This window comes from Oreochromis niloticus, unplaced genomic scaffold, assembly GCF_001858045.2.
Source record: "Oreochromis niloticus isolate F11D_XX unplaced genomic scaffold, O_niloticus_UMD_NMBU tig00002746_pilon, whole genome shotgun sequence".
Classification (NCBI taxonomy): domain Eukaryota; kingdom Metazoa; phylum Chordata; class Actinopteri; order Cichliformes; family Cichlidae; genus Oreochromis; species Oreochromis niloticus.
Genome location: NW_020327712.1, coordinates 55,922 through 72,450, shown reverse-complemented (window position 1 = coordinate 72,450; position 16,529 = coordinate 55,922). Strand labels below are relative to the sequence as shown.

The 16,529-nt window shown below is 39.0% G+C and overlaps 1 long non-coding RNA gene across 1 annotated transcript; it reads left to right on the top strand.

Moving 5' to 3' along the window:
* The first annotated feature begins 11,979 nt into the window (after positions 1–11,979).
* Positions 11,980–16,277, top strand: LOC112845065 (uncharacterized). The gene is made up of 3 exons (XR_003217869.1): positions 11,980–12,345; positions 13,070–13,189; positions 15,671–16,277. It is a non-coding gene; the product is annotated as an uncharacterized LOC112845065 (long non-coding RNA).
* Positions 16,278–16,529: the final 252 nt, after the last annotated feature.

Genomic DNA, 16,529 nt, shown 5'->3' with positions numbered 1-16,529 from the left:
ACGTCTGTGGGTAAACCATTGTACACAAAAACTTCAAAAATCTTAGAGAGCATGAGGCTGTGTCAGTAAAGGGAGACTTGCCCTTCTGACCCCTGTGTGACAAACCATCTGTTGAGGTCGTGGATTTGACACCTTAGCATTGTGAAAGTGGGGAAACATGCTTCTGACTGAGCATAAGATTCCTGCTTATAACTTAGAATCTCAGTTCTAAATGAAATTCAAAATGTTTTTTGTAAGTATGGTTAATGTATAATTTTACTTCTAAGACACACACAGACACAGACACACACAACACAACAACAGCAACAAGACAGAGAAGAAGAAGAGGGGGTAGTTTACTACGCATCATAAAAACACAATAATGAATCTTTAATATTCCAACTGTATCTTTCTGTTCTGACTTTAGAGTCTTTGTTTGTTTATTGAGCCGTACTTTGGGAATCATACTGTTGTGATACTGGGGAGAAAAGGGTAAGGTGTTATTATGACTAATAGCCACAACCCTCGAGCCCTTTTTAATATTTTTAACTCTGTGATAAACCCTTGCACTATCACTTGTAGGGATCCCTCCCCTGCTTTTTGTGATAAATTCTTAAAGTATTTCTCTGAAAAAATCTCAGCTCTAAGGGCTTCTCATCCATCTCATTCATCATCAGTTTTAGACCCAGTTCCAGTCTCTGAATGCTTGACTGTCTTTCAACAGTTTTTATGCCGATGATATCCAGATTTACTCACTTTTGAAATCCAGTGTGTCTGCTTCTTTGCAACCTCTGCTCAACTGTCTGCATGAAGTTAAAATTTGGTTATCACATAATTTTCTTACACTGAACGAGAGTAAGACCGAAATCATAGTTGTGCAAATTCCCTGCTGATTCGGCCTCAGGATGTCTAGAGGCAAGAATCAAGCGCACCCAAATGAGCGCATCAGTGATCATGTGCGCATCACGCAGAGGGAGAGTGAGAGACGAAAGGCGCAGCGGCAGAGCATGGCAGTTGTAACGCAGTTTGTGTGATTCCGTGTGCGTTAATGAAACTGTAAGTGTTATTACCTTTGACAGGTTAACTGGTATGATAATGGTTATAGTTGTTTGTGCATGTTAAAGCTAAAGTTATGCCCCGGTACACTGATATCACGTTAGTAGGTTTATTTAATTATGTAACTAATTTGCACTAAGTTAATACCAGTGGCCAGAATCTCCTCCAATGATTACATCCCGCGGTTAACGGATTTTTCTGTTGTTTATTGTTTAGTTTAACTGTTGTTAGCTTGCAACATTCTTGCCTTGGTACTAGCAACTGGGAATATATGTGCTATTTAGCCAACTTATGGTCTTACGGTGACCCCTTGTGGACATGGTAAAATATTGCTGTGTCTTGAGTAGATGATGTGTTCTGATTGTTGCTTAGTTATCTTTGACCCTGCTAATTATAGTTTTGCCTGTTTCTGTTTCCAGAAAACCATGCTTGTAGTCACCAATACTGCATCTGCCACAATTATAAGTGCATATTTGGCTGTATCACAGTTGGATTTATCATGGCAAGCCCTGCTGTAACCAGTTCTTCTGTGAAGCTTCATTAAAGACAGTGAACTAAACTCCTGGACTGCTGCAGTCTTTCTGACCGAAGACTTAGGCCAGACTTGTATACCCAGCACTTCCAGTATATATATATATATATATATATTCTACAGTTGTTGATAGTCACATTCTGCCAGACCAGTTAGCTGATGCCCTAGGCCCTCTTGCTAGCCATCTCTCGCTCACTGTAAGAAACCTCGGAGTGTTCCTGGATGGCTCTTTTAAACTTGAGAAACAGGTCTCCACTGGTAAAAAACAGCTTTTACCAGTTATGTCAGATATCCAAAGCAAAGTCATTCCTTCCTCTAAAGGACCTTGAAAAGCTTATACACGCATTTATCACATCAAGACTGGACTACTGTAACTCCCTCTACTTGGGCCTCCAGCACTCTTCTGTTTACCGGCTTCAGTTAGTTCAGAATGCAGCTGCGCGTCTCTTAACAGGTGCTAGAATCTATGAACATATCACTCCAATTTTAGCCAACTTACATTGGCTCCCTGTTAAATATCGTATAGATTTTAAAATTCTTTTGTTCACTTTTAAAAGTTTTAAATAATTTAGTGCCCAGCTATCTTTCCGAACTCCTCCACTTGTACAATCCCAGTAGAGCACTTAGATCGTCCAATCAGATGCTCCTAGCACAACCTAGGTCTCGACTGAAGTCGAGAGGTGACCGGGCCTTTGCAACCGTAGCACCAAGACTCTGGAATAACCTCCCTGTTCATATTCGTACCACCGAGTCTATCCAGTCTTTCAAATCACATCTTAAAACCTCTCTTTTTACTTTGGCTTTCGATTCTAACTAGTTGGCTGTTATCTGGCTTGTTGTGTTGTCACCTTTTGTTTCCAGCCCTGTTTATTTATTGTTTTGTTTTAATTGTCTCATGCTTTTACTGACTGTGAAGCACTATGGTCAACTTCGTTGTTTTTAATATGTGCTATATAAATAAATTTTGATTTGATTTGATTTGAAGGTGTGAGAGACTAAACCATTACACACAAAACTTCAAAATCTGAAGAATGTGTGAGACTGTTAGCTGTGTCGTTCAGCAGTAAACTCATCTACAATGTGTCAGTAAAGAGTGACTTGCACTTCTGGCTCGTTGAGCAACGGTTTAACAAATTACACTGCAAACTATAAAAGGAAGCTGGATTTAAATAGAACATAGTAGTGTTGGATGTAAGTGAAGGAAACACAAGTATAAGGTGTCTATGGAACAAATCTCCTTCAACGTTCACAATGACCAAAGTGGAGGACTACAGGCATTCCTCTCAGTCAACTGATTGTGTTTAGGGAAACAAGCAGCTAAATCCACGTTGTTAGTGAGTTAACTCCAGGTCTCGGTGGATTTTGTCCAACTTGGAGTGAACAAAAGCAGAAAAACAGTAAAAGATGTAGACAGTGAAAGTCTGGTTTATTTCATGATTACAATGAAACATTTTACAACCCACAGAGCAAAGTAGCATACATGATAAATGGATACTACAACATAACATGGGCAGTGAGAAGTAAAACTCATTATCTTACCAGTTGTTATATTCTTTAAACTTGAAATAAAGCCCTGACATCAGAGTTTAGTGTTTTAAGTCATCTATTAAAAAACATGAGTGAACACTTTTTTCTCCCAGCAGCATTACTGAAGTGACACTTTAACGTACTGCTGATGCTTCACATCACAATCTTTATGATGAAAGAACGTGCTCTCTTATAGTCTGTGCTGTCACTTGTCATGAAAATCTCCAGAGCCAGGGTTCAAGCTTCCTCTTCAATTACCATTGATCATTAATAGGGACCACAAAAGATTTGTCACATTATCCCCATAAACAACATGTTTTTATAGAAATCATTGTGACACAAAGATTTAGATTCTTGTTTCACAATGTGCATGAACTCAAAATCTTTTGAGTTTCATATTTATAAAGTATCAAGAAGAAGACATTTATTCCAACGTATGAACTACACTTCTTGTAAAAAAGCTCATTGGAAATGCATTCAAAAAAGCTCCTGTCATGACCTTCCTTCTGCAAGCATGCACACACACACACACACACACACACAGAGATCATTAATACAAAGGATTGCAGCAGCTTTTGGATTTTCACTCTTTGTTGGATTTAATATGAACAGTCACATAAAATTCATCCCAAATTTTCACCTTTGCTTCAATTAAGATGTGTCTTTAAATCTACAATACTTTTCTTGTTCAAATAGTAAAGAAGTAGAAAGGGAAATCAGTAAGTATGAACAACAATAGTTTAAGGATACTTTCTCAAATAAAGAGGATTTTATCATCTGCAGTTCGTGAAAGAAAAGGTGCCACATGAAAAACAAATCAGTAGATCCACAAATTATGGATACAGAGTTTTTTCAGCACACTTCATGTACTTATTAACAAAAGCCTGCATTTGAGTGCATTGGTGCACACTTGAGCATCTTTTAATTAGAATGGCTATATATCAAGAAGAAATATATATATATATAAAAATAAATTTCCCCACTCACCCCTGCGGGCGGTCAATCCTTCAAGCTCGGGTCCTCTACCAGAGGCCTGGGAGCTTGAGGGTCCTGCGCAGTATCTTAGCTGTTCCCAGGACTGCGCTCTTCTGGACAGAGATCTCCGATGTTGTTCCCGGGATCCGCTGGAGCCACTCACTAGCTTGGGGGTCACCGCACCTAGTGCTCCGATTACCACTGGGACCACCGCCACCTTCACCCTCCACATCTTCTTGAGCTCTTCTCTGAGCCCTTGGTATTTGTCGAGCTTCTCGTGTTCCTTCTTCCTGATGTTGCTGTCATTCGGAATCGCTACATCGATCACTACGGCCGTCTTCTCCTGTTTGTCTACCACCACTATGTCCGGTTGGTTAGCCACCACCATTTTGTCCGTCTGTATCTGGAAGTCCCACAGGATCTTAGCTCGGTCATTCTCCATCACCCTTGGGGGCATCTCCCATTTTGACCTCGGGACTTCCAGGTTATATTCGGCACAGATGTTTCTGTACACTATGCCGGCCACTTGGTTATGGCGTTCCATGTATGCCTTGCCTGCTAGCATCTTGCACCCTGCTGTTATGTGCTGGATTGTCTCAGGGGCATCTTTACACAGCCTGCACCTGGGGTCTTGCCTGGTGTGATAGACCCCAGCCTCTATGGATCTTGTACTCAGAGCTTGTTCCTGTGCTGCCATGATTAGTGCCTCTGTGCTGTCTTTCAGTCCAGCTTTGTCCAGCCACTGGTAGGATTTCTGGGTATCAGCCACCTCCGCTATCTGCCGGTGGTACATACCGTGCAGGGGCCTGTCCTTCCATGATGGTTCCTCGCCTTCCTCCTCTTTCTTGGGTTTCTGCTGCCTGAGGTATTCACTGAGCACGCTGTCAGTTGGGGCCATCTTCGTGATGTATTCGTGGATGTTTCTTGTCTCATCCTGGACTGTGGTGCTGACACTCACCAGTCCCCGGCCCCCTTCCTTCCGCTTAGCGTACAGCCTCAGGGTGCTGGACTTGGGGTGAAACCCTCCATGCATGGTAAGGAGCTTTCTTGTCTTGATGTCAGTGGCTTCTATCTCCTCCTTTGGCCAGCCTATTACCCCAGCAGGGTACCTGATCAGGGGCAGGGCGTAGGTGTTGATGGCCCGGATCTTGTTCTTACCGTTCAGCTGACTCCTCAGGACTTGCCTGACCCTCTGCAGGTACTTGGTGGTTGCAGCTTTCCTAGCGGCCTCTTCATGGTTCCCATTCGCCTGCGGGATCCCCAGGAACTTGTAGCTGTCCTCTATGTCTGCAATGTTGCCTTCTGGCAGTTCGATCCCCTCAGTTCTGACTACCTTCCCTCTCTTTGTTATTATCCGACTACACTTCTCCAGTCCGAATGACATTGCGATGTCATTGCTGTATATCCTGGTGGTGTGGATCAGTGAATCGATGTCTCGCTCACTCTTGGCATACAGCTTGATGTCATCCATGTACAGGAGGTGGCTGACAACTGCTCCATTCCGTAGTCGGTATCTGTAGCCAGTCTTGTCAATGACAAGACTATGACTACCTATGCAGAACAGCAGTGGGGACAGAGCACCTCCTTGGTATTCATATATATATTTATTAGCCCCCTTTGGCAGGGTGTGGCCTGGGTGCCGTTCAGGGAAGGCGGACGCACCTGCACGCCATCCACAATCATGCCCCGCTGACTTAAATCTTGCGCTTATTTCTTACTGAATTTGTCTCCTTGTACTTGGCAATGGTGCAATGTACAGCAGTTCTAGACACTGTGAATTGCTTGGAAATTGCAATGTAGCCTTGCCCCTTCTCATGAGCCTCTACTATCTTCTTTCTGAGCTCCAGATTGATTTCTTTTGTCTTTGGCATGGTCAGTAACAGTAGTTCCTCTCATGTGTTCAAGTGCCCTGTTCCTTGGAATCTTTTTATGCTGACTGAATGTTGTTAGGTAGCCAATTGACTGCACAGGTGTGGTTTCAAAGCTGATTGGTTAATCACTCTAGGTGTTTTGAAAGCAAACATTCACATTGGGTTAATATTTTTGACCACCCCATTTTTTGTTATATTTGATATAAAGCAAGCCTAAAAATGTATTTTATATTACAAAATGTACAAAAAGCTACTAAATATCACTGGTGAATGTTTGATTATATCAAGCTTCAAACATTGGGAAGAAGTTTAGCAAAATGTTCCGTAATTCCTGTGGGGCTAATAACTTTGGCCTCAACTGTTTGCATCACTTTTGAGCAGAAAGATTAGGTTAAGGGTGGATACTGTTCTAGAAAACATACAAGCAGGAAGGGGGAATGAATAATTTGGGCGGTTAGCTGTGAGTCACTTGTGCACCAGTTCTAAGAAACAGTAGCCTACCACTTCTCTGTTTGTGATTAGAAAACATAAATGTGTAAATATGATGAGAAACGACCACAACAGCATGTAGATGCAGTTTGTTTTTCATAGCAGGTTTTACAGTAAAAGAGGTGTTCCAGCATATTTCAGCTCAAACTTTTAACAGTTTCTTTAAAGTATTTTTAAAATAGAAATAAAGTGGGTGTATATAGAGTTTGTAGCTATAATTTTGGATGATAATTGTAGTTTTGTTATAGTGATGCACATCCTAGATCTGAGGTCAAACTAACAGATGGACTCTCCTCTCCAGTACGCTGTCATAGAACTTCCTGTGGAGGCTGAGGAGTGGGATCCCCCTGAAGTTGGAGCACACCGCCTGTCTTGGACCAGAGTGGTTGTTCCCCGTTTTATGAAACTCCAGATCTCTATACAATGTTGTATTTGCATATCCTAACTGGATGGGAAGGAAATGAATTAAATTATTAAATTATTACTAAGAAACAATGCGAGTAAAGACAAAAGTTATCTTTGAAAGTTTGGGATTAGGATTTTAATCTCTAAAGGATTTAACATCAGTACATCACATCAGCACAGCTTTGGTTTTAGTCCATCATTAACAAACTTCATAAGTAATGAAGTAATCAAACTCATAATTTTATATAGCTAACATAATGTGGATGTGTAAAATGGATAGCGCTCACTAAGCAGAAATTAGTTATGATGAGTTTATTTTAACAAGATTTGCAAGTGTGCAGGGTCTGAGATGCAGATTCAGTGTGGCTATCAAATATCTTTACTGAAGAATTACATTTGTGGTGTTTGTCTACATTTATAAATCAACACCAACCCAACAGTAATGTATGAATGCATGTAACTAGGATGTGAAATAACAACGTAACTTTTAAGACTTCATATATTCTGATTTTATATTTAAAAAACATCCTTGCTTAAGGTTGTCGTGATCACATAGTGTGATACAGGATATCGACTCTCTGTGTCCTGATTTTTTAAATATTCACTGCACACACAGGCCTTCACCAAGAAAGATGATGCTGGTGTGAATCTGATGTTGCACCAGCTGGATGGGAGTGAGAGACTTCTGAACCTTTCAGCTTTATGACGGATGACCACTGAAATATAAGGTGACTCCTTCTAGTTCCTTTGTATTCAAATCCTGACTGAGATGTAGGCTTCAAACAGAGTAGAGGAACTGACTGCAGAGCCCTGGTATAAATAAGGTAAACCTTTAAAAACGACCACATTCATAATCTTGTTCAACAGCTGAAAGGAAAAGTCTATTAGTTGGTGGAAGTGACCCAAACTGTCTATTCTTACATTCTTACAGTAAACATGTTAGAGAAAAAAGGTTTTCCTCATTACAGGCAGGTTGTCTGGTTTACCCACTGTAGAAGTGCAGAAACTAAACAATTACTTCATAAAAGACATGGAACAACATTGAAGAGCCCCCTCGACAGGGCATGACTCAGCTATACAAAAGGTGAAAGGTCACTCTTTCAAGAAGATCAATTTTGGACCAAAAAGATGGTTTGAAAGAGGAGTGAAAGAGGCCATCTATGTCCACTGTGAACAACCATCTTTGAACAGAGATGGCAGCTTATGACACCAACTGTCTGCCATCTACAATCCGGTTTTGAGATCGTTCTCAGGCACGTCTTGCATCAGATGACGTCAATATGACCTATGACATAGTGTGACAGTAGTAATAGTAGAGATAATAGACAGCAGTTTCTGTCACCCAAAACCTCTGGTGGTAATGACCCATGCCTTTCTTCATGTGGGTCAACAGCTAAATACTTCATTACTCTACTTAAGTAGAATTTTCAGATATCTGTACTTAACTTGAATATTTATTTTTCTGACAACTTTTTACTTTTACATTTGTGTGCAGTTTGTCTCACAGTGTGTTGCTAGCTAAAGGATCAGCCGCTGTATTTAAAAGGGAGAGAAAAGAAGGTGAGCCAACTTCACTGAGAGTTGGAGCAAGATAAGAAAGACAGGACAGGAAAGGAAGAAGAGAGGTTAAAACAAAGTACACTAACTTTGTGTTATTTAAATGTTACATGAAAATACTCTGTAGTTTGTGGGATAAGAGGTTAGCTTGCAGTATTGTGGTGAATTTATTGTAAAGCCCTGCATTATACTGATCCTTATGGTCAGTGTTGGGTTATGTCAACTAAGGTAGGCCAATTTAAATAATCTAATAAAAGGTAGACTAATAAAATAGAATTATGTAAAATTCATGAACAAATCAAAAAGATTAACAAGATGAGCCTACAGACACTCTATAGTGCTCCTCTTGGCAAAGCAAGTGTGTTTGGCACAACAAAGCTTTCAGACCATGATTCTGCTTGCTACAACAGCCAGAAAGGATAGGTTAAAAAAAACATTCAGAAAAGATGAGAAGGGAAAAATGTCTTTTGGCTCCACCTGTAAAATTATTTTCTGTTTTGGGGGCCGTCTAATTGTTGCCCCTCTAGTGCACCTGTTAATGTCATTAACACCAAAGCAGCTGAAACTGATGAACAACCCCTTCTGTTACTTACTGATCAGATCAATATCCCAGATTTTTAACTGACTTGATACTAAACTATGATTAATTCAGTTTTATTTATATAGCACCAACAACAGTTGCCGCAAGGCGTTTCATATTGTTGGATAAAGACCCTACAATGATACGAAGAAAACAGAGAACTCCAACAATCATATGAAGCATAACTAAGGGAGGATTCAGGGTCACCTGATCCAGCCCTAACTATACGATTTAGCAAATAGGAAGGTTTTAAATCTAATCTCAAAAGTAGAGATAGTGTCTGTCTCCCAAATCCAAACTGGAAGCTGCTTCCATAGAAGAGGTTCCTGAAAACTGAAGGCTCTGCCTCCCATTCTACTTCTAAATACTCCACAAGTAAGCCCACAGTCTGAGAGCAAAATGTACTAATGGGTTGATAGTATAGGGTTTAGATGGGGTCTGATTATTCAAGACCTTGTATGTGAGGAACAGAACTTTAAATTCAGTTCCAATATAGGAGAAATATGCTCTCTTTCTAGTCCCTCTCAGTACTCTTGCTGCTGCATTTTGGATTAACTTAAAGCTTTTCAGGGACTTTTTGGCCATCCTGATAATAACACCCTGATAAAAACAGATTGAAGTAGTTCAGCTTAGAAGTAATAAATGCATGAACTACTTTTTCAGCATTACTCAAAGACAGAATTTTTCTAACTTTAGAGATGTTGCGCAAATGGAAGAAAGCAGTCCCACATATTTGTTTAATATGTGCATTGAAGGACATGTCCTGGTCAAAAATGACTCCAAGGTTCCTCACAGTGTTACTGGAGGCCAAGGTAATGCCATCCAGAGTAAATATCTGATTAGATACCATATTTCTAAGATTTTCAGGGCCGAGTACAATAACCTCAGTTTTATCTGAATTTTGAAGCTGAAAATTACACATCATCCAGGTCTTTTAGACATTAGTGTGTGTTAACTAATTGGTGTTTGTTATCTGGCTTCATGAATAGAAAAAGTTGGTTTTACAATTTTGTTTACCAGCTCAGCTCATTTCAAATGTGATGTTTGCTACAGGTCCAAAACAGCTAGCACAGGGGCATGTTTGCAATGGTGTAGCATCTCCTCATCTTTTCAAAACAGTTCAAAGACATCTGGGCATCCAAGTTATGAGTTTCTAGAGTTTTGGAGATATACCTTTCCAGCTGCTGAAGAGTTCATGATTGTCTTTGAAGTAGTTTGATGTGCCAAATGTTCTCTGTAGGTGAAAGATCTGGACTGCAGACAGGCCAATTTAGCAACCAGACTCTTCTCCGGGTCCTGAATTGGCCTAATCATGTTGCAGACTTGATATTAATTACTTGCTAGAAGTTCTCCCAGCTGAATCTTTTTAAACTTTCTTGCTTTTTCAGCCATTTGTTGCCCCAATTCCAACTTTTTTGGGACCTGTAGCAGGCATCAAATTTGAAATGAACTTGTTTAGTGGATGAAGGTGTACGATTTCCCAGTTTCAACATTTGTCATTTTATTTGTTCTATTTTGAAAATATTGGCTTGTGTGATTTGAAAGTCTTTTAACTTTAATTTTGTTCAAATTTAAAGAAAATTCCAACTTTTATGGGATTCAGGTTTTAGTTCCCCTGTAATCGTTTTCTTTTTTCTTTAGTTTTTAATATATAGTCATGTTTTTTTCATTTATAGCTGTAAGGTACCTCTGCCTCCACTTTTTCACTTTCTGCACCCTACAAAGCTCTATTTAGTGCTGCTGAGTCACATGACCACAGGACAACTAAATACGCCAGGCCATTATTAGCTTTAGTGATAGATGCTGGTCCAAACCGACTAAAGGCCCAATAATTTGTATAGCTCTTTTAATGTGCGAGACATGCATGAGGTGCCCGGGCCAGTCAATATCTCTTTCAGGATCAGCAGATGACCTGAAACAGCACACTTTTTGAAGAAATGCTGCATGGTGGCATTGTTTCAGTAAAATGAATTGAATAATCCACCAGAAATAAAGCAAAGCGATATCCCATGCACTCTAGTGAAATGGCCCATGCTGATGCGCTCAAACAGAACCTCAATTAAAAATAATGGGATGAACACGCTTTGAAATATCCAGCTGATATATTCACTGGCACTCCGAGCAGAATTCACAGTACCACCACAGATCCTCTTGGATACCCAGTCAGTTGAATCAGGCCATTATCTATTCCAGAGTGTTGTCATGAGAGTGTTGCTGTGGTAAATCTTCCATGGAGGGAATGACTGGGACCAGCGGGGTCACTGATTTGTCTTCCCCAGAAGCAACGTCTGATGACCACCACCACCACCACTGAGCACAGCACAGGCACTAAATGTCTCCATCTGTCATGAAAGCATTCCCAAACATTCTCCTACCAAATTATTAAACATGGACCAATTTGTCGCAGGAATTGAGGGATCTACAAAGCAGGAAGTCACTGCAGCCTTAACTCTATGTGTTTTTCCCTTATATTTTATTTCCTCTTGCACTATCGGATATTTGTGAACCTCTCCATGCACACACCTAATTGCCTAACCTAATGCCTTCAACAAACCCAGATGAACCAGGGTTTTGTGGACCACCACCATGTCACGATGGCCAGCCTAGATAACTTGGAATAGGTCTACCAGGGCCTTCCTTCCTGACTGCTTCACATTGTGCCCAACCTTTATGGCGCCTCCTGTGGAAGGTGGGCATATTCGAAGTCCACAAGAGCATATTATAGTTTCATTATCAGTACTATTCAAACGCTGGCTGCAACAATTAATGTTATAAAAACATAAACAAGTGGATGTACAGTAAAAAAGTCAAAACAAAATAATAATCTTCAATGACTCCAAACTTTCTTTCTTAAACAAATGAACAAAAAAACCTTACAATAGAATTTTAAATAATTTACTTACAAAGCATATTTTTAAGTTATCAAGTTCATGTAAGATTTTTCTTTCTTTGTTGTTTGTGATCTATCAGTTCATATGTGAACATGTTGCACAGTAAGTTATGACTTTTTTGCTATTAAGTATTAAACCAAATGTTTGTAAAGCTGTAGACAGAATGTTGTGTGAACATATTTGTTTGTGTCAGGAAGTACTTTGAGGAAGTAAGTGTACTGCCTGTGTTTACATTCATGTCTCTGTAACACTGTATGTTGTTGTTTTTTCCCCCATATATGGGTTCAAACACATGAAGCAGACAGGAAATGTAGTTGCTAAGCTGTTGCTATGTGCACCAAAGCTATTTATGACTAAGGTGGTACAAAGAGTTTAGTATAAAAAGGGCTGACTGACAGAAATCTGTGTTCTTTTTCACTTTTGTGCCTTTGCTTTTTTGTCCTTTTCTTTTTGGACTTGTTGGTGATTCTCAGCTGCAGACAGGTCAGTCTTTACACTTGTTATGTTTTAACATTTTTACTCTACAACTATTTGCTTTTGTATAATGTTTTCCTTGTGTGTAATAAAACACACAAACACTGACTGCAAATTATTTCAATCCAAAGATGGGTTGTGGTGGTGCAGGGTTGGGAAAAGAATCACTTGGAAAGAATTTCTATTGTGAACTCCAGTAGATTTCTTCGTGCACAAGCCATGATCAGCTTTAAGATTCACTGCTCTTTATGGATTTATTTAGCTGGATTTAACAAGATACAAGCAGATGTTACATGAGCTAACCTTAGACAGCATAAAGCTACTGCAAAGGCTTAGTAAGTCACTCTTCTGCTTAAATTTAAACTGTTTGTTACCCTGTTACATTGACCATGAACACCACAGCTGCCCTCCACCAGTCCAACATAGTGCATTAGAGTACATTTGACCAGAATATTGCAAAGTAGATGTGCACTAAAGAAAAGAAATCAGGTGTATTGTTTGCAGTAAGTTAGCCAGTTCATACTGGTGTTATAAGTTCAAATAATATTGAGGTATTGTATGTATAGCATGAAGTGGAGTCTGCGAGTATTCAAATCTTGCATCAGCTACATGCATCGCATACAAGACTGTCTTCATGGGTTTCTGTTGAGAAGAACTTATTACTATTTTCATTAAAACTGAAAAGACTGTTATCTTGATACTACATAATGAATTTACTCTCACCATTCTCCAGCTTTAGAGAATTTCACTTGCTGAAGACACCATCACCGACTGGTATTGCAAACGACCAACTTGTGTCTGGACCTCTGCAAATTAGACAACCAATCACTCATCAGTCAAGTTACAAATCAAGGTAATTTGGAAGCTTTTGCATGTCAAAAGCTGTGTCAGCCATAAAAAGTTATTGCTAATTTAACACAAAGATTGCAGTGATCTTCAATTTTTTTCACAATGAAACTGAACAGTTTTGACTGAACTTTTGACTCACTCAAACTCCTGCTAATGCTTGAAACGTGTCAAGCATCCCTTTTTTACACCCTGTGTCCCCATAATTCAAGCTCAGCTTTGAATGTAGCTACTTTATATGCCAACTGATTGAATATGTTGCACAAGTAAGCGAGCTTTGCAACCCAGTCCATATCACTGAAATGTGCTGCCAGTTGTAGCTTTTTTTACCTGAAAGAAGTCTCCACAGCAGCTCTCGTAACTCAAAAACTCTGGTGAACAATCTCCTTTTATATAGCCGTCTTACTTGTGTGTAAGGGAAGGCGTTTGTGCTCTGCATTCATGATATCACAAAGCTGCTCGAACAGAGCAAGTTTAGGGCATTTGCTTTGATGTAATTAATTACTTTAATGACACTGTTCAATATGTTGTTAAGTTCAGCTAAAGTTTTCAGCTAGCTAACATTTCCCAGTGAATGACACAGTGCATAGGCTCACATTCAGGTGCAACCTCCTTAACCTGAGCAATTAAACCAGAAATCCCTCCAGTCACGACAGCAGCTCCATCCATGTATATGTTGACACAAAAGGACTAATTCAGTTTTCCTGACATGTAATCATTCAGAGATTTTAATAGTTTTGCGCCAGTGGTGTTGTCAGGATCAATAGACTCATCTATTTGAATTGTATACCACGGTGACTTATTAATCCACTTCAACAACTGTCTCATTGTTGTCTGCTATATCCCCAATTTGCCTAGAGACGGTGCTAGCCAAAAGAGGAACATGTGCTATCTTTTTAACAGTAGCCTCTCCTAGAAGTTCATGGAAATGTCCTTAGTGGCAGAATCAGAAATAGTAAAAGGTTTCTTTGCCTTAGCAATGCAGTTAGCCATTAGGTATGATGACATTTGTTGAAGCGGTGGCCATTAGCAATTGTTTCTGTCCATCTTGTTCCTGTTTTCTCCTTTCAAAAAACTCCAAAGTCTTGCCTTTACTGCAGGGTGCTTGGTCTCCATATGCAGAAGCAGTTTTGAAGGCTTCATAGCCTCATTTTCTAAACTGTCACCACATATTATGCAGAGCAGGCTTGGTGCATGAGAATCACCTGTGGCGATAAACCTGTATTTTAAGTACAAACGCTGATATTGTCTATTAAATGCAGCTTTCTTTGTCTTGGAAGTCAAACTCTCTTTTTCTGTCTCCTCATTGGACCAAAACATCCAAAGATGTTTGGTTTTTTACTCATTCTTGCTAGCTTGTGGGTTAAATTTTCTGATATTACCATGTCATATGACCAAGATGGGCGCTTTTTAAAATAAATGAATAACTGATTAAATAAATAAACTGAAACCAAAATAGAATGTGTGAAAATTTTATATAAAACCTTTTGTTGTTTCAGAATGACCTGACAAACTGACTGTGAACTGATGTCAATGAGTTAAAGTCGTCTATGCTAAAATTAGAAATTAGAAAAAAACAGACTCAATTTACCAGGTCTCTGCAGCCTGCGTCTCCTCTCTCTTTAAGCAGATTTATGTTACATTACAAACAGGCTAGAGTAAGTGTCTGTACTGGTCTTTTTGCACTATGGTTGAATTGAGTTATACATACGGTTTGAAATAAGAAACATGACAGGTTCTGCTGTATAGTTGTGTAACATATTTGGTGTTTATACTGAATAAAAAACTGAATTGTAGTTCAGTTCTACAATCCAGATGTTGATCAGATATACAGCTGTGAGACTGAGCTCTACAAGTCCTGTGGAACAACACAAAAATATATTACGTAATTATAAAGATTATCTGTCACTCCATAGCAAGTATAATATGTTTTATATTCAGTCTCCTAGACTCACCATGAAGGCAAAGAGAAGAACGTTTGGAGATGCCGTATCATTTCGATTCTAATATAACATTAGCAGCACAGTGTGATTAAGGACATGGTTCTCAAGGATGTGTGCCTCTCTTCACTGATTTGAATGAAGGAAAAATGAACACTATGCAGGAATTTGTATATGAACAAACATTTGGTGAGGTCTATTTACATAATAGCAAAACTAACTTATATGACTGCAAATTAAAAATGCTTTAAAATCCTGGGTCTTTCATTCATTTAATTACACTGGCATCTAGTTCAACCTTCTCTCAAGACAGCTTCATAGTCAATTTGTTTCCTGAAATTACTGAAACACTGCATTTATGTAACTGACTTACAATTTTAAAGGGTAATTTGCTTAAGAACTTAAGGTGTCAGATGAAGATCTGATCTCATTTTATGACCAGTTATAGGTTTCACACAATTTAGATGCTATTGTACTAGATTTGTGTACTAAAAATGCACATAAAAAAAAAATCAGACTAATTTAAATGTTCTGCTTTTCTTCACCAGGGAATCATGATGGTTCAGTGCACCTGTTTGCTGCTGCTGCTGCTCTCCACTGCTGTGTTCTCACAAACTTACGACGACTTCATAAAGAAACACACACTTGTGATTAAAAACGATTGTGATACTTTGATGAAAGCTGTCAATGATCTGGAAAATTCAAAAAAGAAAACTCCAGGAAAGTGCAAGGAAATGAATACTTTCATTGACGAAAGTAACGAGCAAATAATTCAGGACATGTGTAAAGCTGACTCTGACAACAAATTAGTTAACTTACCAGATAACTTACCATATTTTGACTGTGTGATAAAAGATAAAGATAAAAATGAACCTTGTTCATACAGACAAATAAACCCTAAAAAGATGATAAAATGTGAAAAAGACAAATCCAGGAATAAGATTCTACCTGTACACCTTGAGGCTGTTCAGAAGAAGACTCAGCAGTTGATTCCAGTTTAAAGCTGCTGAGTTGTCTTAACTACTTGTTCAAAAGAATTTCTTAAAATGTGTTGATAATCATGTGACTGTCTTCTCACAAACATGAAGAGGAATTCTAAGGATTTGAGATGATCACATGAAATAAAGCAAAATAAAATTCTTTCATCCAATTTAATGCTGCAGAAAATCGTCTCTTTATTTGTCACTATTTTTTTATCTGGTGTTGAAATGTGAAGAGAAAAGTCACAAAGACTCTTGTAAATAATGCTTTTTGTCTTGCCTGTGCCACACATATATTTTCTTAAGCTTCCTTAGCAGTATTCAGAATTTTATAATTATGAATTTCAGAAACTATAAGATTAATTGACAGAAAGTGTCATGTGAAGGCTGTGTGCAGGCAGGAGTGGTGGTAAGGAGGACCCAAAGT